This window comes from Cebus imitator, unplaced genomic scaffold (genome assembly GCF_001604975.1).
Source record: "Cebus imitator isolate Cc_AM_T3 unplaced genomic scaffold, Cebus_imitator-1.0 Scaffold390, whole genome shotgun sequence".
Lineage (NCBI taxonomy): Eukaryota > Metazoa > Chordata > Mammalia > Primates > Cebidae > Cebus > Cebus imitator.
In genome coordinates, this window is record NW_016107705.1 from 1,050,709 (window position 1) to 1,075,758 (window position 25,050).

At 37.8% G+C, this 25,050-nt stretch overlaps 1 pseudogene; it reads left to right on the top strand.

The window, feature by feature from the left end:
• Window positions 1-2,042: 2,042 nt before the first annotated feature.
• LOC108289061 lies at window positions 2,043-25,009 on the top strand (annotated as a pseudogene).
• The last annotated feature ends 41 nt before the right edge of the window (window positions 25,010-25,050 follow it).

A 25,050-nucleotide genomic window follows, 5' to 3' on the forward strand; every position in this document is an offset into this window, starting at 1 on the left:
GGATGGTCTCGATCTCTTGACCTCGTGATCCACCCGCCTCGGCCTCCCAAAGTGCTGGGATTACAGGCTTGAGCCACCGCGCCCGGCCGACCCTTTATCTTTTTGAAGGACATTTGTGTTGTAATAAGTTTGGGACCACAGCGGCTGTTAACATTCATGAACAGGTCGTATGTGAACATGTTTTAATTTTTCAGGGATAATTGCCCAGGAGTGTATTTGCTAGATCATATAATCCCAGCTTCATTTAAAATTTTGAAATTGTTCATTGTGGGTTTTTTGCATTAATTTTTTTTTTAATATTGCATTAAAGTGCCATTTATCTTAATTACTGATTTTTGGTACCCTCCTAAAATCCTTTAACAGAGGTGAGTGCCTCACTTACCTGACCTTAGTCTTTGCCCTGGGTACATAGATATTTTGTTTTATAAATATCTATCAAATGATTTTCCAGAGGAGCTGACGACGTGGCTGGGATTTTCACCAGCAATATGTGAATGATTCAGTTTCTATCCATCCTCACCAGCATTTGGTATTGTGCTTATAAATATTTTATTCCAGTCTGTGGCTTTTCTTTTCATCCTCTTTATAGTCCTTCAAAGTTGTTTTGTTTTTTTTTAAATCAGGATGATATGCAATTTATTAGTTTTTCTTCAAACAACTAGTATTAGTTCTAAAACTTCATTGGCAAATCCCAGGTCCCAAAGATTTTTCCCATATTTTGGTTTTTTTTTTTTCTAATGGTTTCACATAGTTTAAAATTGTACATTTAATTTCAGGATCTATTTGGTTGAAGTTTTTTATAAGAAATGAGATTTAAGTTGATGCTGTTTCGTTTTAGAGTTTTTATCTAAACTGGAGGTTTTATCAAATTTATATTGAAATTGTATAGAAATTATTACATATATCTATGTGCTCCTTGACCTGTGAGAGAACTATTACTAATATTTGGTACTTACAGCCTCTATCCTAGTGTAATACCACTAAAATAAGCTACTGAGAAATTAATTGGGGTCTGGTTTGTACGTTTGATTTTGGTTATGGGTTTTTCAATAAAAAACAAGGTCATTTTTCTTATCCTTCCCACAGAAACTGGGTTAGGCCTTAGTACATTTCAATATACAGATCCACTGCCTAATGGAAAAACTAGAATTTCTTTGTTAATATTTTAGTCTGATCTCCAACCCTTCCCCAAAATCCTTTTCAAAATTGTAAGAAACCTGGGAAACAAATGGAACCAAATGTATATCAAAACACCTAGGCCATGATTCACAACCTATTTAAACATAATGCACATTTTTATTATGAGAAATGTAACACTCTTATTCTGAAATGAATTCATAAATGATTTTAAAAACTACCTACATATAAATTTTTAATTCGGTATAGTGGTCTTACTGTATAATAAAGGTGAAATAAAAGGAAATTGATTTATAATCAAATAATACACATATCATTTTAATGTTTGAGCATGAGTACACTAAAACGTATAATGAAATAGATGATTTTACTTACATGTAATCTCCCAATGCAATAGCTACAAGTACAGTCCATTATATGCATATTGCACTGGCCATTTAAAATTCACGAATTAGAATGTCACTGTTTTCTTAATTTGTCAAAATGGTAATTAAATTTTGGTAATGTACTTAGCAAAACAAAGTAACTCTTTTCTCAATTTACACATCATTAGCATTCCTGATAATGTATATAAAAACAATACAAAAACTATTTCTTAAGTTGATTTTTACCCGTGGAGCTAAATTTTCACGTCAAACAAACATACATTTCTCACCTTTGTAGAGATAACTGTTGTGAAGTTATCTCTACAGTTTAAAGAAGCAAGAATTTGCTAATCAGAAGTGCTGCCTACATTCCAGAATATCTAACATCCCCAGCCTTCAGCTATTATAAACACCAAACCTTCTCACATGCTTTCTAAATGCCCCCTAAATGTGGGAGCTGACTCACTACCAAGAAACCCCACCCTAATCTAACTGCACAAAATGTGACTACTGCAGACACTAAGCAAACTATGTAAATGTATGAATCTGCCTGGTTTACAGGATGTACGAGGTGTCAGTGCCACGTTCCTTTCAGACCTGGAAGGGAACTTTGAGAATAATAACTTCTCCTTCCAAGTACGTGACGTGGTCCTGAACCATGCCCCAGACTTCCGCCGGGTCTACCTGCCTTATGTCACCAACCAGACCTATCAGGAACTCACCTTCCAGAGCCTGATGAATAGCAACAGCGATTTCCGAGAGGTCTTGGAGAAGCTGGAGAGAGACCCCGTCTGCCAGCGCCTTTCCCTCAAGTCCTTTCTGATTCTGCCCTTCCGACGCATCACCCGCCTCAACCTTCTGCTCCAGAACATTCTGAAGAGAACACACCTGGCTCCTGGGAGGAAGCAGAGGCCGCGAAGGCGCACCACGCCCTGCAGCAGCTGATCCGGGACTGCGATGACCACGCCCAGAGAATGCAACGGACCCAGGGGCTAATCTACCTGAGCCAGAAGATGGAGTCTGAGTGCACAATATTCCCACTCATTTCTCAGTCACACTGGCTGGTAAAGAGCTGGGAGCTGACCGCCTTGGAGTTCAGGGTGTCCCCAGGGCTGCGAAGGGAGCTGAGCGCGCGTCCAGTCCACCTGCACCTCTTCAGTGACGGCTGCTGCCTCGGGCCCAGAGGGTAGCCGATTCCTGGTATTTGAGCGTGCTCCCCTCTCCTCCCCTGGGGGGAGAAGTGCGAAATGAGGCTACACGGACCTCGCAAAAACCTGTTCTCTTTCTGCGGCAAAACACTGGGGGCGCCCGGGCCGAGTTCCTCTTCCGCACGGAGACGCCAAGTGAAAGCTTCGGCGGATCTCAGCCTTGGCCATGCCGAGAGAGGAGCTGGACCTTCTGGAGTGTTACGACTGCCCCAAGTGCAGCGCCTTCGAGCCTACAAGCCCCGAGAGAATGACGAGTTGGCCCTGGAGAAAGCCGACGTGGTGATGGTGACCCGGCAGAGCAGTGACGGCTGGCTGGAGGGCGAGAGGCTCTCGGATGGGGAGCGAGGCTGGCTTCCCGTGCAGCAGGTGGCGTTCATTTCCAACCCCGAGGTCTGTGCACGGAACCTGAAGGAAGCTCATCGAGTCAAGACTGCCAAGCTACAGCTGGTGGAACAGCAAGCCTAATGTTCCCTGATTGGAGTTTCCTGAGCTGAAGAACAAGCTGCTCGTGGCAAGGGCTGGCCCCAGAACCCTGCAAGAGAGGCCTTCTGTGGACAGAGAACCAGGCCTTCTCAAAGCCCAAGGACAAAATCCAGCTAACCCAGACCCTCGGCCCAGGCCTCCTTTTGTGCTTTGTGCTTGGTGAGGGGATTTCGAGGGACTTTGCACTGGACTCTGGGAACCTTTCATTTTAGGAAAAGGGACCACCGGGGCCTGAGCCAAGGAACTTCCCTGAGACTGCCTTACAGTGCTTCAACATTCTCCTCCTCTCGGGTGCAGAGGCAGAGCTGGCCAGAGTTTCAGTGATGGCCATTTCTCAAACAGAATCTGACCTCAGTCTCCTGGAGGGAGATTAAGAGGGGTTAACACATCAGATGAGAGGGTCAGCCCGGTGACCTCTAAGGTATCTTCCAACCCTGGAAACTCTCTGTAATTATTGGTGAGAGGTCAGTGTGTCTCTGTTGGTGGCAATGTGAGGGTAATACTCTCTCACTCTAATAAACTTGGCACTTCTCTGAGTATCTTCTTCTCAAACTCCTCAGCACTGGAAAAGTTTCAAAACATGGAATCCCAGGAGAGTTCCAGCGTGTTGCGTTTAGGTGTCATAAAAGACTAAGGTGGTGCGTAGGTGATGGTACTTCCTGACTCCTGCTTTATGACCCCTGAGAGTTTGGGCAGATTTTCTGCTTGTTACAGCTTCAGAGGTTGAGAAAAAGTTATAAGTAATTGATAGATGATGAAAACCCCATCTTTGCTGTACCCAAAAGGTATAGGTATAGGCTAGTTTGGGTGGACGGGGCAAATCTGACTCAGACCATCCATGGTTTTGTATTCTGGCTTGAATTATTGTGAAAATATCTTCTCAGCTGCTTTAGCTTTCTTATTTGTGAAAGGTAGAATGGAAAGAAGCCTGGGATCCAGATCATAAGACCTAAACTACAGGCACCACGCTGCCATGATTCAACTTTCTAAGTCCCTGTGCCCTTAAATGTAAAACATAGGCTTGAACCAAGTAATGTCCAAAGCCCTGCCTGACTCTAACAAATGTGTTCTTCTCAGGTTTCTTTCAGGTTGCCTGTCTCAGTTGAAGAATATCACTGAATTTTTTTCTCATTAGCATCCTTATGTAACAATAGCATAGTCATCTTTTATGCCATCTTTTCATCTATGATAGTCCTTCCTTTGACACTCCTCTGTTTCATATTTAGGAGGGCTCAAAAGTAGAATTGCATTGCAGCTTTGTACAAAGGTAAGAAGGTTGCTATAAAATTTGTCCTAGGCCCAATTAATGATGATGTGACATAATTGTCATCCTTTTAATAACACACTATGTTTTCAATGTATCTTAACATGTTAGCTTCCTTATTTTTTTATTTTTTAAATTTTTAAAATTTAATTATTTTTTTTTTTTTGGTAGAGACAGGATCTTGCTATGCTGCCCAGGCAGGTCTGAAACTCCTGGCCTTAAGCAGTTCTCCTGCCTTGGCCTCCCAAAGTGCTGGGATTACAGGTATGAGCCACTGTATTTGGCCAGTTTACTTAATGTTGAAAGAAATTATCACTATAGTCATTAAGACGTGGGCTAGGCTGGGTGCAGTGGCTCATGCCTGTAATCCTAGCATTTTGGAGGCCAGGGTGGGGGAGGCAGGGGCGGATCACCTGAAGTCAGGAGTTCGAGACCAGCCTGGCCAACATGGTGAAACCCTGTCTCTACTAAAAATACAAAAATTAGCTGGGCATGGTGGCACATGCCTGTAATCCCAGCTATCAGGGAGGCTGAGGCAGGAAAACTGCCGGAATCCTGGAGGCAGAGGTTGCAGTGAGCCAAGATCATGCCATTGCACTCCAGCTTGGGCAACAGAGTGAGACTTCATCTCAAAAAAAAAGATGTGGGCTAATATTATTTTATCATAAACAAGATGACAATGCTAAAATATCCAAAATAGGATGGTTTTAGAGAAGTTCAATTGAGGTTTTTCACTCTTTTTGTAAAGCCAGATTTAAAAAAAAATAATATATATTATTTGTATTTGCTATAATTTGCATATACTAACATATTAAGTAATAATTGATTCATTTTCATTGCAATAACAATAATTAAAATCCAAACTATTTGTAAAATACCGNAAAAAAAAAAAAAAAAAACACGAGGTCAGTAGGGTGTTTAAATTTCAGTGTGTTAAGAGTACTTAAATGTATTTGTAAATAATGATGGAGGTCTTCCCACATGACTGACTAGGGGCACAGGACACTCAGCTTTTCCACAAAGAATGGCTTCCTTTTACTGAGTAGATAATCACACTTTGAATAGAACATCTAAAAGAGAGTACTGGAATTCAGCAGAGAAGAGACAGGAAACACGAGACACCTGAGAAGAGGGAGGTGATGTGGACAGCCCAGCAGTGACAGGCTGGAACCCCACAGAGGCTCCCCAGTGCAGATAGAGGTCAAGTAAGAGATTGGTTCACATTCTCATTGCAGATTTCTGTAATCCTAGCTACAAGAGAGTCCCTCAACCCCTGTAATCTCTGAGGCCAGCGTAAGGATTTCCTTGTAGTGTCTGCACAATGGTATTGCTCCAGAAAGGGAGCTCACACTGGGTCCCACGCCATCCTAGAGTCCCATGCAACTGCAGTAAAGGGTCATTTTGAGAGTCCAAACCCAAGTCAACTGCATCCTGACATGAGGCATGAGAGCCTGTTTATCTCCACATCCCTGAAGCCCCACTAACATCCTCCAACTTTCACCTGGAGGGCTGTAGTGGTGAGAAGCTGGTTAGACCCAGTAGAGCAGTAAGGGCCCTAGCACTCTAGCCCATAGTTCCCTGCATGCCGGGAGAAGGGCAGTGCAGAACAACAGAGAGGCTGTCTCCAGGATGAAAGGAACCAAAGAGCATGCTCCCCAGAGTCTGAAACCCACGTCTTGGGCCAGTAACCCTGCCTCACCTCAGCAATGGGATGCCACCCATATCCAAGTACTCTGGAAACAGACTCTGTTCACCATCTGCTGCAGCCACTGTCACCACTGGAAAATTAAATACATAATCCCAGAGTCTAAAACTTCTCTTTGTGGGGCCATTGTCACTAACAGTAATGCTGCCCCCTCAACAGCAGAGCTGCCACATATGTGCATGTGCCCTAAAGACAACATTTCAACACTCACTGCCTTTGTTGCCACCACTACACAAGCATACCACCGGTGATCTAGGGATCATCCTGCCCTGATTGCCACAGCCTGCACCTGTGTTTCCCACTGGAGAGCCTGAGGACAGTGACAAAGCCTGCTACCTGAGGGTCCAGTGATCAATCCACCCAACTGGTCACCAGGTACACTTGCAGACCACCAGGGAGCCAAAGAACAAGTCCAGAAATAACTGCTACTGATACCCAAGCGTACTTGTTGGGAGGCCTGGAGATTGCCCCATCCTATCCAACACTGCTGGCATCTGGAAATTTATCCTGGGGGCCTGCTCAGCTTGTCACAGCCACCACTAATATCAGCAAGTGCCACCTGAAAGCTCAAGCATTTGTCCCACTACTACTACTATCACTGCTTATATCACACACTCTGCTCGGGGTCCAAGGACTCGTCAACCTACCTGACCACCTGCTTCCACTTCTGGCACTCAAGCAAGCATGTGGAGGCCCAAGGATAGTCCTGCCTGGACCTGCTAGTGCCAGTGCATATGTACACAGAGGGGCCTCAAGGATAGGCATACTTGGCCTATTGCTGCCACCATGGGGTCCTGAAAAGTGGTCCACATGGTATCCCATTCCCAGCAAAAGTTTCCTTCAGCCTTTGCTAACATCTGCACCCTAAGTCACTGAAAAAGTCAGACACCACTAATACTGTTTACAGCCAAAGCAATTATATAAAAACCATACTACTGCAAGAATCCAAAATCAAAGCTAAAGTGCCCTACATGCATGAAACCACAGATAAAGCTGTAGGAAAAAGTCTTCTCCAGTGAAAGCCAATTCAAAAAATTAGAAGAAGTAACTGTTACACCTCAGGCACAGGTATCACTGAAGGGCCACTGAAACATAAAAGAGCAACGGCAAGAAATTGACACCTCCAAAGGAACACAATAATTCTCCAGCAACAGATTCCGACAAAAAGAAATGTACCAAATACCTGAGACAGAATTCAAAATAATAATATTAAAGAATTTCAGTGAAGTACAGGAGAAAATAAATAATACAAAGAATCAGAAACAATTTAGAATCTGAATGAGAAATTCAAGAAAAGATAGATATCATTGAAAAGAAAACACAATCCTTGAACTAAAGAATTTCATAAATAAAATGTAAAGTACAATTGCACACTTCCATAACAGACTAGATTAAGCAGAATAAATCATTTCAGAACGAGAAGACAGTTACTTTGAAATAAGCTACTCAGATTTTTTAAAGATGAATAAAAAAAGAAAGAAAGCCTACATGATATATGGGACATGATAAAGCAACACAATATCTAAATTTGGGATCTCCCATAAAAGGAAAAGAAGTTTAATGGCATTAAAAAACCTATAAACAAAATAACACTTGAAAATTTTTCGAGACTAGCAAGAGACTTACACATTCAGACACAGGACACTCAGGGATCCCCAAATAGATACAACCCCAAAGGAACTTGTCTCTGGCACATTGTTGTCTAATTGTCAAAGACCAAAGACAAGGAGAGTTGTAAAAACAACAAGAGAAAAGTATCTAATCACATATAAAGGAACCCCTATTAGACTAACAGCAGATTTCTCAGCAAAAAACTTGGCAGGTCAGGAGAGAATGGGATGATATATTCAAAGTGCTGAAAGAAAACAACTGGTAACCATATCCAGAGAAGAATACCATATCCAGCAAAGTTATCATTCACAAGAGAAGATGAAATAAAGATTCCCTGTTAAGCAAAAACTGAGAGAATATTTTACCACTAGAATGGCCTTACAGAAAATGCTCAAGGAAATCCTGTACTTGAAAGCTAAAGAGAGATACCTACAGTCATGAAAACATATGAAAGTGTAAACTAACTGGTACATACAGCAAACATACAAATATGGAAAAGGAAGAACTTAAATGTTATTACTTCCAAATCATAACCATAAACAATAAGAGAGAAAGAAAGGAACAAGGAATATACAAAGCAACCAAAAACAATTAACAAAATGACAGTAATACATTCTCACATATCAAAATTACCTTGAAAGTAAATGAGTTAAACTTTCCACTTAAAATTTATATACCACATGACCTAACTATATGCTGTGTCCAACAAACTCACCTCACATCTAAAGACACATATGGATGGAAAATATAGGAATGGAAAAAAAATCTATTCAATTGGAAAGAAAAAGCAAGCAAAAATAGATATACTTAGATAAAACAGACTTTAAGTTAAAAATATTAAAGAGATCAAGAAAGTATTTATATAATAAAGGAATCAACTCATCAAGAAGATTGAACAATTCCAATATATATATGCACTGTATTAGTCTGTTTTCATGCTACTGATAAAGACATGCTTGAGACACGGCAATTTACAAAATGAAGAGGTTCAATGGACTTACAGTTCCACATGGCTGGGGAGGCTTCACAATCATGGTGGAAAGCAAGAAGGAGCAAGTTATGGATGGCAGCAGGCAAAGAGAGAGACAGCTTGTGCAGAGGAACACCTCTTTTTAAACTATCAGATCTCATGAGACTTATTCACTGTCATGAGAACAGTACAGAAAGATCTGCCCTCATGATTCAGTTACCTCCACAGGGTCCCTCTGACAACATCTGGGAATTCAAGGTGAGATTTTGGTGTGAACACAACCAAACTACATAATGCACCTAATACTGGAGCACTGAAATATATAAAGCAAATATTCTTAGATATAAAAGAACAGACAGACTCCAACAAGATAATAGTTTAGGACTCCAATACTCCACTCCTTGGAATAGAATGATTAACTTGACAGAAAATCAGCAAACAATGGATTCAAACTGCACATTAGCCTCAATGGATCTAAACAGACATTTAAAGAACATTTCATACAACAGATGCACATTCTTCTCATTGGCATATGATACATCCTCCAGGATATACCATATGTTAGACTACAAAACAAGTCTCAACAATTTTTTTAAAAATTGAAATCTTGTCATATATCTTCTAAGACCACAATAGCATACTATAAGAAATCAGTAACGTGAGATACTTTGAAAACTGCACAAATACATGGAAATTAAGCCACATGCTCCTGAACAATCATTGGGTCAGTGAAGAAATTAAAACAGAGATCAAAACTTTTTTTGAAATGAATAAAAATGGAAACAATATATGAACACCTACAAGATATAGAAAAAAAAAAAAGTAGTGCTGCTAGGGAAATTTATAGCAATAAACGCTTACATTTACCGAGAACCAGCTCGGCCGGGAGACTCCCACCCAGGCTGGCTAAAGGTATTGAGAGAGGCAGACACCCAGGTAGCCAACAGAGTAGATCTATCCTGGGGACCAATAGCCTGAGAGTCTGCAGGGTTTGAAGGTCTCCAGGACTGAAGGCCTTGAGCAGAGATTCATCCATGTATTTATTTACTCTTTGACAGGTGATTCTTATTAATACACAGGTGTTCTACATATATACATAACTCAAGAATATACCAAGTAGGTAGGCAGCTGTTACTCTCCTACCACTAATTACAAATTACAAGGTATCCTCCACAAAGGAGCCATGGGGGCAGAGTAAACTTAATGTTTCTCAACATACATCAAAAGGTAGAAATATTTCAAATAAACAACCTAACAATGTACCTCAAGAGACTAGAAAAGCAAGAAAAGAACCAAACCCCAAATTAGTAGAAGGAATGAAAATATCAGAGCAGTACTAAACAGAGACTAAAAGAAACAATAAAAATAATCAACAAAATTAAAGCTTAATTTATCAAAAAGATATATAAAATTAGAAAATATCTAAGTATACTAACCAAGAAAACAGAGAAGACCCAAATACACAAAATTAGAAATTAAAAAGAAGACATTACTACTGATACCACAAAAATACAAAATATCATTGAGACTACTACGGACAACTAAACACTAACAAACTAGAAAACCTAGAAGAAATGGATAAATTTTTAGACACATACAACCTACTAGATTGAATCAGAGAAATTAAAAAACATGAATAGACCAATGATGAGTAACATGATACAATCAGTAATAAAAAGTCTCTCAACAAAGAAAAGCCAAGGACTAGATCACTTCAATGCCAAATTCTACCAAACATGTAAAGAACTAATACAAATTACCTTAAACTATTCCAGAAAATTGGAGAGGAGGAAATTATTTCTAACTTAGTATATGAATCTCGCATACCCTGATACCAAAATCAAAGTAGGTCACAAGAAAAAAACTACAGGCCAATATCCCTGGTGAACACAGATGCAGTTGCAAAAATGTACCTAACACTGGATCACTCAGATATATAAAGCAAATATTCTTAGATATAAAAGGAAAGATAGACTCCAAAAGATAATAGTTGGGAACTCCAAAACTCCATTCCTCAAAATAGATTGATTAACTAGACGAAACATCAGCAAACATTGGTTTCAAACTGCACATTAGTCTCAATGGATCTAAACACTAACAAACTGTATCCAACAGCACATCAAAAATATAATACACCTATCAAGTAAGATATATTGCAGGAATGCAAGTATGGTTCAACATACAGAAATCTATAAACATGATACATATAACACCAACAGAGTAAAGAAAAAAGCCATATGATCATTTCAATCGAAAAGGCATTGGATAAAAACATTCTTTCCCGGCAAAAATGCTAAACAAAGCATAGAAGGAATATACCTCAAAATAAAAATAATTCTAATGTTTGATAGTAGATTAGGATGACTATAGTCAACAATATACAGTACATTTCAAAATAGCTGGAAATGAGGACTTGAAATGTTCTCAGCACATAGAAATGATAAATGCTCCTGGTAATATATGTCCTAAATAGCCTGACTTAATTATTACACATTCTAGTGATGTAACAAAATATCACATGTACCCCACAAATATGTACAACTATTACGTAGCAATAAAAGATAAAATTTTTAAAATACTAACAGATTGCCTCCCACACAAAACACATTCACTACCTGGTGTATTCTAACTGTAGCTTGCCAGGTAATGAATGAATCCTAATCGAGATCGGTTGACTCATTCTTTCTGGATTCTCTGAGAGGGTAAGATAATGGGATTGGTGCTTGAATGGGAAGATGATTCTGTGACAGGGCTTTGTAAACAGGTGGCAGATACCTTCAGTGGAGGTATTTATAATTGAATAAAAATTTTAAAGTCCATAAGTAAACATCTCAGGATTGTGGATAGTTGACTGAAAACCTCCCTGAGGAAACTTTTAAAGGCTGTACTTGAAAAAGAAAAAAAATTAATTCAGAAAATAAGCAAAGGTGAAAATAATTAGCAGTCATAAAGATAACCCTAAATTAACATTGGCTGTATTCACAGCATTAAGAAAAACAATAATAGGTCGGGCATGGTGGCTCACACCTGTAATCCCAGCAGTTTGGGAGGCCAAGGCAGGTGAATCACCTGAAGTCAGAAGTTCAAGACCAGCCTGACCAACATGGCAAAACCCTGTCTCTACTAAAAATACAAAATTATCCAGGCTTGAACCTTGAAGGTGGATGTTGCAGGGAGCCAAGATTGTGCCACTGCACTCCAGCCTGGGTGACAGAGCAAGACTCTGTCTCCAAAAAAAAAAAAAAGTAATAACCATTGGAAGGGGTAACTAATGAGAATGAACTCAATACTAGACAAAAATAACATTGAACAGGATATGACTTTCATCTCTGAAAAAAGTAAAATGTTTGGCAAATTTTCTCCTCTCAAAACACTTATCAAACTGGACAAATTTATTCAACATAATTGTATCAAGTACATGGGAATGTACTTATGGCAAGAAACACAGCGGGAAGCATTTATTTCCTAAAAGAAAATAAACCAAAACACTGCTGAACTTCAGGTAAGACCTGTGGGTATCTAGAACATTTATGTCTGAGGCTTCCACTATCACCACAGCAGCCTGGACAGCATGGTGACTCTGTAGGGCCAAGCCTGGTTATGAACAACAGAGGCAAAGTGGCCAGAGGGGGCTGACATAATTTGGAGTGGCAGGTGGAGCCCTGACACTCAGGGGCACTGTCAGTACAAGTGGCAAATTCATTAGATAATGACTGGGGAAGACCAACACCTCCCTTAACCTGATTGCATTCCTCATAGTATCATACAGTAGAACAGAGGAGTGGGCAGAAATTTAACAAGATCTTAACACTGTTGGAACTTTTGAGGGTCCTTAGGATCTTTCACAAGTCCTGGGCTCTCTGTGCAGGTAGGTACACACATAGTAAAGATTTGAGAGAACCAAACAAAACTACTGAGGTGAGCTTCGAAATTATCTGAAATGCAAAAACACTTTCACATCCACATGTTGATACATCAGCAGAGGATGAAACCTTATTTCTTAAGGTATTTCAGCATGTTACAAATTATAATGCATCGGTGGCTGAACACAAAGAAGTGAAAACCTCTAGAAAACCAAGTAAAATGATAACTAGAATAATATATTTTTTTAGAAATAATAATAATACAGTGACTGCACAACACAGAGGAGAAAGTCCATGGATCAATCTAGGGAAATTACTTTTAAAGTTAGTAAGTACAAAAACAAAATAGCAAAAATAGTAACACTCAAGGAAAAAAAATGAGAATCCAAAGTTGTTATATTTTCTAAAATGCACATTTTCAACAACATTTTATGAGCTATCCAAAGAAAGAGCAAAATGTGACCCCTGCCCCAGAAAAAAAGATAAATCTGCAGAAACTGCCACTGAGTGGGCTGAGATGTTAGATTAGCAGTCAAGACTGTAAAAGGCCTATAACACCATAAAAAAAAATTAAGAGATGCTACAGGTTACAACACAAATGAACTTTTAAAAATTGTGTTAAGTGAAAGAAGCCAAACACTTAGGCGAAATGTAGAGAACTGGCAAATCTATAGACATAGCAAATCTCTTCTTGCTAGAAGCTGGAGGATGAAAATTGGGACTGATATAGTTTGGATATTTGTCACCTCCAGATCTCATGTTGAAATTTAATCCCCAATGTTGGAGGTGAGACCTGATGGGAAGCATTTGAGTTATGGAGGTGGATCCTTCATAAATAGCTTGGTGCTCTCCCTCATGGTAATGAGTGAGTTCTCACTCCATTCATGCAAGAGATGGTTGGTGAAAAGAACATAACCTCTCTTCTCCTCTCTCCTTTTCTCCTTCTTTTGCCATATGACATATCTGTTTCCCCTTCACCTTCTGCCATCACTGGAAGCTTCTTGAGGCCCTCACCAGAAGCAGATGCCGGTGCCATACTTCCCATAAATCCTGCAGAACCATGAGCCAAATAAACCTCTTTTCTTTATAAATTACTCAGCCTCAGGTATTACTTTATATCAATGCAAAACAGAATCATACATGGAGGGACTGTTAATGGGTATGGAGTTTCCTTTTGGAGCAATAAAATTGTTCTGAAACTAGATAGAGGTCTTGGTTGTACTACATTGCGAATGTCCTAAATGCCACTGAATTATACACTTCAAAATTGTTAATTTTGTCATGTGAATTATACATAAATCAAAGAAAAAGAGAGAAAAATCTACTTTGAGCAATCTCTAATGCATGTTGTTATGTGAATAAAGAAAAGTTAAGAAAGAGCTACAACAATTATTTTAAAGAATTTAAAAAGCCAAGCTTAAAAGAGGAAATATATAGTGACAATGATATCACTAATAATAAATAAAGCACTAGAAACTATTACAAAGAAGCAAATGGAAATTCTAGAGTTGAAAAGTATAAAAACTAAAATAAAGAATTTACTAAATGGGCTTAATAGCAGATTTAAAATGGCATAAGAAATAATCAGTGACCTTGAATATAGATCAATAGGAATTATACAATATAAAAAATGGAAAAAAGGGTTGAAAAAATACATAGACTCTCGGATACCTGTGGGAGAAAAAAAAGTATACCATGATATATGAAATAGGAATCCCAGAAGAGGAGAACAAAGAGAATGGTCAAAAAATCTTGAAAACTAATGGTAGAAAACTTCTCAGTTTTGATGAAGAATATTTAATAAAATTAATAAAATAAAAGCTCTGCATTTGTGACACATTTAAGTCCATTTACTTTTAAGGTTGTTAATCTGTTTTAATTTACGTCTAACATTTAATTAATTCTTTTTTATTCTCTCTGTAGTATTTTTGTTCCTCTGCTTTTTTTCTTTTTTTTCATTCATTCAAGAAGTTATTTAAACATTTTTTGGTATTCCATTTTTAGTTTATATACTGTGAGTTTCACTATGTTTTATAAGTGTAATGGTGTCTTTAGTGATAAAAAAAAAAGTACATACTGATAGCCTATTTATAATTAACATTTTACCACTTTAATTTTAATTTTAATATGTAAACATTGCCATTATATAGGTATATTTACTATCCTCCCATATGCTATAATTGTTATGTAAATTACCTTTGCATACATGGAAACAATTACATGCATTTTAAAGAACTCAGTATAAGAATAGTCTAATCTGGGTGTGGTGGCTCATGCCTGTAATCCCAGCACTTTGGGAAGCCGAGGTGAGTGGATCACAAGGTCAAGAGATCGAGACTATCTTGGCAACATGGTGAAACCCTGTCTCTACTAAAATACAAAAATTAGACGGGTGTGATGGCACATGCCTGTAGTCCCAGCTACTCGGGAGGCTGAGGCAGGAGAATTGCTTGAACCTGGGAGGGGGAGGTTGCAGTGAGCTGAGATCGTGCCACTGCACTCCAGCCTGGTGCCTGGCAACAGAGCCAGACTCTGTCTCAAAAAAAAAGAAAAAGCAAAAAAAAGAATAGTCTATTATGCATGCAACATTTGCCATTTCTGTTGTGTGTCCTTCCTTAATGATGTTCCAAGTTTCCTTCCAAAATCATTTCTTTTTTGTCTGGCAAGTTCTCTTTAGTATTACTGTAGACCACTTCTGTTGGCTACAAATTCTCTTAAGTTTCCTTTATCTGAGAATATTTATTTCATCCATATTGCTGATTTACATTGGCTATGGCATTCCAGGTTAACAGTTTTGCTAGCTCTTTAAAAATGTAGTGCCACTTTGTTCTGGTGTCCATGGTGGGTTTTATTTTCTATTTTATTTTATATTATTTTATTTTATTATTTTTTGAGACATACTCTCTCTCTGTCACCAGGCTGGAGTGGAGTGGCGCGATCTCAGCTTACTTCAACCTCCACCTCCTGGGCTTGAGTGATTCTCATGCCTCAGCCTCCCAAGTAGTTGGGATTACAGGCACATGCCATCACACCCAGCTAATTTTTGTATTTTTAGTAGAGATGGGGTTTCACCATGTTGGCCAGCATAGTCTTGATCTCCTGACCTTGTGATCTGCCTGCCTCAGCCTTCCAATGTGCTGGGATTACAGGAATGAGCCACCGCGCCCAGCCGATGGTTTTTAATGTGAGTTTTACTCATTAGAATCTGTGTTACCTTATAGGTAACATGTCATTTTCCATTGGCTGCTTCCAAGTTTTTTTCTTTGTTTTGAGTGGTTATTATGAGTCTGGGTGTAGATCATTTTGAATTTATCCGGTTGCATTTACTCAGCTTATTTGATTATAGTTTTATGTCTTTGCCAAATTTGAAAAGTTTTCATTCTTAATTTTTATCAAACATTTTTGAATACTACACTGTTTCTGGCACTTCAATAACATGGATGTTGGACACTGTGTTATTGACCCAGAGGTTCTTCTAGCTTTGTTTGTGCATTTATTGGTTAGTTGGTTTATTTTTTCTAGCCTTTTAAAAAATCTCTACTCATATTTGATAACTTTTATTGATCTGTCTTCAAATTCACTCACTCTTTTTTCTGTCATCTTAATTCTCCCATTTAGTTCTTAGTGAGGTTTTTTTTTCCCCAATTATTGTATTTTTTGTCCATTTGGTTTATTTTTATATCTACTACTTCTTTAATGAGACTTTCTATTCTAGCATGTGTTTTGAAAGCTTTCATGATTGTTATTCAAGCAGTTTGGGAAAAGCTGTCTTAATGTCTTTATCAGACAATTTTCAGCATCTGCATCATCTTAGTGTTTGCATGTGTTGATTGTTCTTCCTATATCAGTTACTATTTCTATGGTTTTGTTGTAGACTAAGCAATTTTTATTTTAGTCTGGGCATTTTAGATATTACATCAAGACCCTGTGTCTATTTAAATTCTATAGAGAATGGTGACAATTTTGTCTTGGCAATCTACTAGCTTAAGTTCATTCCTTAAGTTTCAACCTACCTTCTACAGGCTGTGATGCCAATGTAAATTTGTTTTTCAAAGTATGTTTAGTTCTCTTTGTATCTATCCCAAATGTTTGTCATTCATTGATCAGTATGTGCCATAGGTCTTATAGTTCCTGTATTACATGCTAAAAACCATAAGTGTACCATATCAAAATATGAAGAGCAATAAACACGGGGTTTACCGGCAAGAATACCTTAGCTTTGTTACAAGACAGGCATGCAAACAATGAAAGTATAATTATGAACATGTACAAAGTCATATGGCAAACAAAGCAATGAAAAGATTAAATCCATATGTCATCAGTAAAATTGATTTTCTTTATATATAGTTGTAATCTTTCTAGTTTATATTTAAATTATATACTTCCTTCTGAAGAATTGGTTTCTCATATTTTTATTTAACCTGCATGCAATAAATAATTTATAAACTTTTGACTTGGCTCATTACAAGTTAATTATCCTATACTTTGGCTGACAAACATGATAGAGAAAATCAAATGCATGCACATGGAACTATTTCTAATAGCAATTTGATCACCAGGTGAACAATATTTATTAAAAATATTTTTAGGAAAATCAAAAATTATTCAAACATTTGATATTGCATTATGTAGCCTACACACCTTGCCTCTGGGCTATGAATCACCACTAGCAAAATATTGCCTAGAAGAGTACATATTATTTGGAGTGACATGAATTATTTTGTTATTATATGCATAATATTTTTCATGTACTTATATTTAGACCATTTTCTAGAAATTCTTTGCATTTTCTTTACTTGTAAATGTCTAAGTCCTTTGAGTCTATAATCACACTGGATCTGTATTTGTGCCTTAATTATCTCTGGCTCCTTCAGTACTAACCTATACTGTGCCCCTAAAACCAAGAATAATTTTCTAAACAGAGAGAAAGAGGGAGGGGTGTGGGGAAGGAAAAAATATGCAGCTGCAAATAAATTATGGACAGGGTATTGGAGCTGATAATATTTGTTCATTGGTAAGTTTGGAATTCATAGGAAAATTAAAAGAAGTGCATATAGCCTAGAAATTTGCTATTTATTTATAATAACAAAATACATTGTTATATCTAAGGAAAGAACTGTTTACTTCATTTAACGTTATTTGTTTAATGAGCTTTTATATAGTATGTCGCTTCCTTAACACATAACTTCAAATATATATAGACATTTACTCTCCCACTCAAATGGTGCTGCTAAGCTTGAACTATTATCTATGGTGTTTTAACAACAGCTTTTGAGTTTACCGGTAAAATTATAAGAAGTATTTAGATTTAATGTCTACATTGTGAGAATAACAAAACATGAAGGTACCTGCAACATTTTTTTTATAAATGTCTTTCTCTTAATAAGACTAGATAAACATTTCTGTACAGTGTGTAAATGCCTAACCACTTATTTCCCCAAAGTCTGTTTTTAGGAATTTAACATGTTTTGAACAACATAATCTTTTCATTCAGCATTTATTTGAATGCCTTGATTTTTACTTTATATACATGAGTTGAATTCCATGATTGGACTAATTTTTATACAGCATTATTTTATAATACAAGATTCTTTATCATCACAGTATTAATCTGTGGTTGGAATAAATATGCTGATTAATTTGTCTTTGATATATTTGGTTCCTCTTTATGTACAATGTTTAAAAGCTTAGTCACAAAGAACACTGACATTCTAAGGAAAAGCTATGTTAGAAACAAAACGTTATGCAAGTGACTAAAAGTCATTAACAAAAAATAAATCATGTATGTTGTGGCATAAAAGCAAATACCTAACACAGAGAATATTCTGATTTCTGGAATTGATAGAATACTATCTCAACATACCAAAAGCACTTGGAAAAAATTCTTAGAAAACAATATATTGGCTCAAAGTTCTACCACAAGATGTCAAAAATAAGCTAAACAAAATCAGATGTACAAGCATTACATGATAATTCATATAATATGCAACAGCAATAAAAGTCCTGCATATATTCATCTAATTTCTCTCTGATTTAATCCAAACACATTTTTTTCGCTTCTTCCATCATCTTCATTCTCAGTGCATGAGTTTGCTTCCTACTTCACTGTGAAAGTTGAAGCTACACATCAAACTGCCAAATGGTAGTATCAGTGTTCATATCCTCTGCCTTCTCACATATTGTACTAGATGAACAATGGTAGCCATTTCATTCCTTGGTGTATTATATATCATTTCTCCTGCTCACTCATAGCAGTATTTTTTCAATTATATGAATCTCCATTTGTCTCCTGTATATGTTCTGTATATTTTGGATAAAGAGATTAGATTCCCTCACTCATATCAGAGCAAAGTGAGTGTACATTCATATTTGAACATCCTACTCCCAAGAACCAAATTGTCCCATGGCAACCATAATAAGAACCAAACTTGGCAAAGATAAGAGTTTCACTTTAAGAAAAATCACAACAAAATACAGAAAGCAAATGAAAAGTCTGTACTGTCAGACTTAAGTGTATTATGAGAAGAAGAACAATAAGGTGGAATAAATAAATCTGAATGGAGTTCTTGCTTTTAGAACTAGTAGATATGTATGGGAAACTCCACAAATATTCAGAATTGAGGCCTGATTAGGAGTAGCGAGGGTGGGGAGAGAGCAGAAAGAGCTCCAGAAATCCTTGAGGAGCGTCCCACCCGCAGGAGGCAGAACTCCAAAATGACTGCTAAAGTTGTCCTTCCCCAACCCCCAGAAACTGAATGTGATCTTATGCTGTCATCGGTCAGCCCTTCGCATCTGTAGAGGATTGGTTCCAGGACCCCCTGCCGATACTGAAATCCACAAATGCTCAAGTCTCTCAACTGTGGATGAAAACAATTAGATGGAAAAATGGGGGATCCAAAGTTAGTTGAATTATAAAATGTGGAATCATGAATCTGAAGGGCCAACTGCAATAAGAAATGTGTTTGATCTCTGTCCCCAGCTCTTGGCACAGACCTAAAACCCTTGAAATTTCCAGAGTGTTATGACTGTCTTTTATTATTTTTCATGAGCCTCACTTGATCACACATGTGTTTATGCTCATGCATGGACTTAGGGTGGGAGTCCCTAGATAGCTGCAGGTGGGACTCATCACCAGAAAGACCAAATAACTAAGTATTAACATTTTCGGCCCCACCTACTGACTTTTGGGAAAGGGATCCAGTGCTGCAGATTAAGCCCATGAAACTCTTGAACAACGAGGTTCGAAAAGCTCTCCAGTTGGCGAATACACCTTGGTGCTGGGAGAGCAGCGTGTCCAAAGAGGGCATGAAAGCTCTGTGTAGAGTGCTTTCCACTGTACCTCACCCTATACATGGCTTCCATTTGACTGTTCCTGTATCTTTTATGATAAACCCATAAACTGATTTCCTGCCTCCTGTGAGACATTTTAGCAAATTATTCAATCTTAGGAAGAGGTCATGGAAACCCCCAATTTACAGCTGGTCAGTCAGAAGTTTGGAAGGCTCAGGACTTCTGACTGGTGTCTGAAGTTGCCAGCAGTTTTGTAGGACTGAGTCCTTAAGCTATAGCACCTGTGATAACTCCAGGTAGTTAGTGTTAGCATCAAACTGAATTATTGGACACCCAGTGTCTGGGAAATAAGATAATTGGTTGTTGGTATTGCAAAACTCTCCACACACATGGATATGGTAGGTTATACAGGACTAGGGATTATGCAGATGCCATGACATTGGCCTCTAGGTGCAGAGTGCAGGCCCTGGTGGAGAGCCAGCAAGGAGGCAGGACTTACTCCTACAACCACAAATAACTAAATTCCACCAACAATCTGAATGAACTTGGAAACAAATTCTCTCTCCAAGCCAGAAAGGGAGGTAGCTAGCCTCTCGTCCATATCTGATTCTGATGATGTAGATGATGAGACATTAGAATTTTGAGCTGATAAGGTACAGATGAGATTTGGAACTCTGAAATAATACTGTCGTAAAATAAGAAGTTTGGGAAACTAGAGAAGGGGTAAATATATTTTGGTTTCATGAGGGACATGATTCTTTGGGGATGAGAAGGCACATTGTGACAACTAAAATTCTGAAGGTGGCACTTCCATGATTCTAGCTTTCCAAACATTAATTTGGGTACTGCTTTAAAGGGATTTTGCTGATGTGTAGTCCCAAATCAGTTGACTTGAAATGGAAACTTTCAGGTGGGCCTGATCCAGTCGGATTAAAGCCCTTAAAAGCCAATAGCTTGCACCTTGGAAGGAGGCAGAAGCCATCAAAGATTTGAATTGTGGGAAGAACTTGGCACACTGGTGCTGGTTTGAAGATGAAAGGAGCACATGAGAAAGAACTTAAGCAGCCTTTAGAAGCTGAGAGAGAGATCTTTGGTCAACAGACGGTAAGGAATGGGAACCTCAGTCTCCTCTTGCAAGGAACTAAATAAATTCTGCCAGCAACCAAAATCCCAAGAGCAATATGCAAAGCCCAGACCCCTTGCCCATCCACAAAGGACCTTTAAGCAGTGTTTCACTCACTCACCTAGACATGATCCTCAAGGCAGCAGTGAAAGGGTGAAACTCCAAATACTCATAACCTAAGCAGAATGTTGAACACAAAGGTAACTGCATAGGCAAGACATGGTGGCTCACACCTGTAATCCCAGCACTTTGGGAGGCCAAGGGATATGGATCACTTTAGATCAGGAGTTCAAGACCAGACTGGCCAAAATGACGAAACCGCACCTCTACAAGAAAATACAAAAGTTAGCTGGGCTTGGTGGTGGGTGCCTGTAATCTCAGCTACTTGAGAGGCTGAGGTGGGATAATCGCTTGAACCTGGGAGGAGGAGGTTGTAGTGAGCTGAGATAGTGCCACTGCACTCCAGCCTGGGCAACAGAATGAAACTCCAACTCAAAAAAATGATAATAAAAAATAAAATAAACAAACAGAAAACTAAAAAGTAACTGCATAAAGCCAACTCTGATAAAGAGTTAAGCTTTCAGTAGACTATTTAGCCTAAAAAGAAACTCATTAACTCAGGAAACGGAGAACTTCATCAAGTATAAGTTTTCTTTTCATCCAGTGGAGAGGAGTTTCAATGATTGGAGATTATAAAATCTAAACTTTGTTCAGCACAGCTGAGAACAAAGAGTGATTTTTTTTTTTTACCTTGATATGTTAGCGTGGTAAATATCAATTTATATATATATATATAATTTATAAAAATTAAAACAAAATTAAAATTATGTTATAATTTACTGATTGGTGCTTATGTAAAAAATATTCTTACCAAGTGATTTATAAATCAGTAAATAAAAATGTTTCAAATATTTTATCATGCATATTGATTAACATGTGACTAGGGGCAAAAACCAATAAATTGCAGTTTAATGAAAAGTTCAAACCTTGAAAACTGTTCTTGCCTTTATTTCTCCACCTCTAAATTGAGGAAAATATTACATGCCTGTAGAGGTATGTAAGGTGATAATGGAATAGGTTGTGTTTTATGAAGAGACTGTAAAACCCATGAAAAGTTGCCCACAGCCAAAAGGAAATTAGGCCAAGAATAAAAAGCATACAGCTAGTGGAAAATAAGAATTTTAATAAAATTGAAAATGCAACCCATCTCCCTTTCATACTTCTTCAGGCTACCAATGTTCTTGCCAAGTTGTGTTTCACTGTTATAACATTGATAAATGCGAAGAAAGCAGATAAAAGTTTTGAGAGCTGGCAAAATAGTTTTGGATGTTGGGCCGTCTGAAAACTAATATGGCAGAGTTCATTTATAATATTTAATTTGGTTGCTATATTAATTACATCATAAATTACATAATTTAAAATGAGGAATATTTTACATGGGAATATTAAAATGAAAGAATTACCAATTTTATATATGTAAATGACTTAGAGATTTCTAATTCAGCCTTTCAATTCACAGCCAAGGAAATAGAAGATTAGAATGAGTAACAGTAATTGACATGTTTAAAAAAATTGAAAATCTGAAATTTGAGCCTATTCCTCTTGATACTATCTTTGTGTGCTCCTCTCTGCCAGGTAAAATCATTACTAACAGAGTTCACATGTCTTAAAAGAAAAAGAAAATATTATAGTAAAATTTATCTCTTTAAATTATTAATATTGCCAAGATTACCACCAAAATCAGGTAGTAAAAAAATATGCCAACACTTTCCAGACAGGCTTTCTCTGTTCCTATCTTTAACAAAAGAAGGCATAAAGGAGTATAGTTAGTCAAGAGACCTTTCAGCTGTATCTGAATCAATCCAAATTAATGACAAACAGCTTAGCCTTTCTCTAGGTTGGATTCATACTGAAATTTCCTTCTGCAGTGTTCAGTTGTCTTTGGTGATCTCATGATGGAAAAGTGGTCCTGACAGCTGAGACCTTCCAAGATATGCACAAAACTGTGCAGAGGTGGATGAGATCCTCAGAGCAAATGGTCCTCCCAGAACAGAAGCTCCATTTTCACTACACCTACCTGCATTCAGACACATTCACATAGGACACACCCCTTGTGAGGAAATACTTTATTTTTGACTTAACTTTAGCTAGGTTTACAACAAAAGAGTGCTAATTTTGTTGGTTAATTGCTGTGCCTAAAACTGTTTATTCATTCCCAATATTGAAAATGGGATGGAGGAAGAGAATGAAGTCAAGAACAATCACTCCCTTGAAAACTCCTGACTTCATTTAGTGGACCTTAATTGTGCTTTGGCAACATTAACAAATGCTGACTCCTGGGATAGGATGAATAATTGGAAACACAATTTGAATGTATAACACAGTTTCTTCCTTCATCTACACAGTAATCTACACTGATACTAAGGACAGAATTGGCAGAAGCATGTTCTACCATGTTAAGCATTAAGTTAAATTGTAAAGACTCCAAGGCCAAAGGAATAATGCACTCTGCTAGCAAAACAATGAAGAGGGTGAGGGCTAATTTCAAGGTTTTGCATAGGTAATAAAGAGATATTGAACTATATAAGTAAAAACCACATTTTATTACAGACATTTTTGCCTTACATTATGGGGTAATTAAAGCCAATGACTCACTTAGGTACACAAATCTACTGAAGAGTAAAATGCATTCATGGCTGGGACATAATAAAACACATTAGTTAAAGTATAACAAGAATGTATTTAGTTTAGGTTGCCATATTTGAATCTACTCTAATCCATACAGTGCTAGGGATGTCCATCTGTCTAACACAGCCTAAATTAACATGTGGACTTTGAAACGGTCAAAGCAGTCTTCCATGAGTGGTGGTATTGTGAATATATATAATTTAAAGTTTTACCACCCAAGAAATGAGATCATGAACCCAATATAACAAATGAAACTTTCTTACTTTAAATTTCCCTCTAGACATGCTTTAAATGTGTCCCAGAGATTCTGGTACATTGTTTCTTTATTCTCATTGGTTTCAAAGAACATCTTTGTTTCTGCCTTCATTTCATTGTTTATCCAGCCATCATTCAGGAGCAAGTTGTTCAGTTTCCACATAGTTGTGTGGTTCTGAGTGAGTTTCTTAATCCTGAGTTCCAATTTGATTGATTGTGGTCTGAGAGACTGGTTGTTATGATTTCCATTGTTTTGCATTTGCTGAGGAGTGATTTACTTCCAATTATGTGGCCAATTTTAGAGTAAGTGAGATGTGGTGCTGAGAAAAATATGTATTCTATGACTTTGGGGTGGAGAGTTCTGTAGATGTCTATTAGGTCCACTTGGTCCATATCTATGTTCAAGTCCTGGATATACTTATTGATTTTCTGTCTCATTGATCTGTCTAATATTGACAGTGGAGTGTTAAAGTCCCCCACTATTATTGTGCAGGAGTCTAAGTCACTTTGCAGGTCATTAAGAACTTGCTTTACATATCTGGATGCTCCTGCTCCATATATTTGGGATAGTTCGCTCCTCTTGTTGCATTGATCCTTTTTCAATTATGTAATGCCCTTCTTTGTCTCTTTTGATCTTTGTTGGTTTAAACTCCATTTTATCAGAGACTAGGATTGCAACCCCTGCTTTTTTTGGCTCTCCATTTGCTTGGTAAATCTTCTTCCATCCCTTTATTTTGAGCCTTTGTGTGTCTCTGCACATGAGATGGGTCTCTTGAATACAGCACACCAATGGGTCTTGACTTTTTATCCACCTTGCCAGTCTGTGTCCTGTGATTGGGGCAGTTAGTCCATTTACATTTAATGCTAATATTGTTATGTGTGAATTTGATCCTGCCATTTTGTTACTGGCTGTTAGTTAATACAGTTTTTTCATTGCATCGTTGGTTTCTACCTTTTGGTATGTTTTTGCAGTGGCTGGTACTGGTTGCTCCTTTCCATGTTTAGTGCTTCCCTCAGGAACTCTTGTAAGGCAGGTCTGGTGGTGACAAAATCTGTCAGCATTTGCTTGTCCATAAAGGATTTTATTT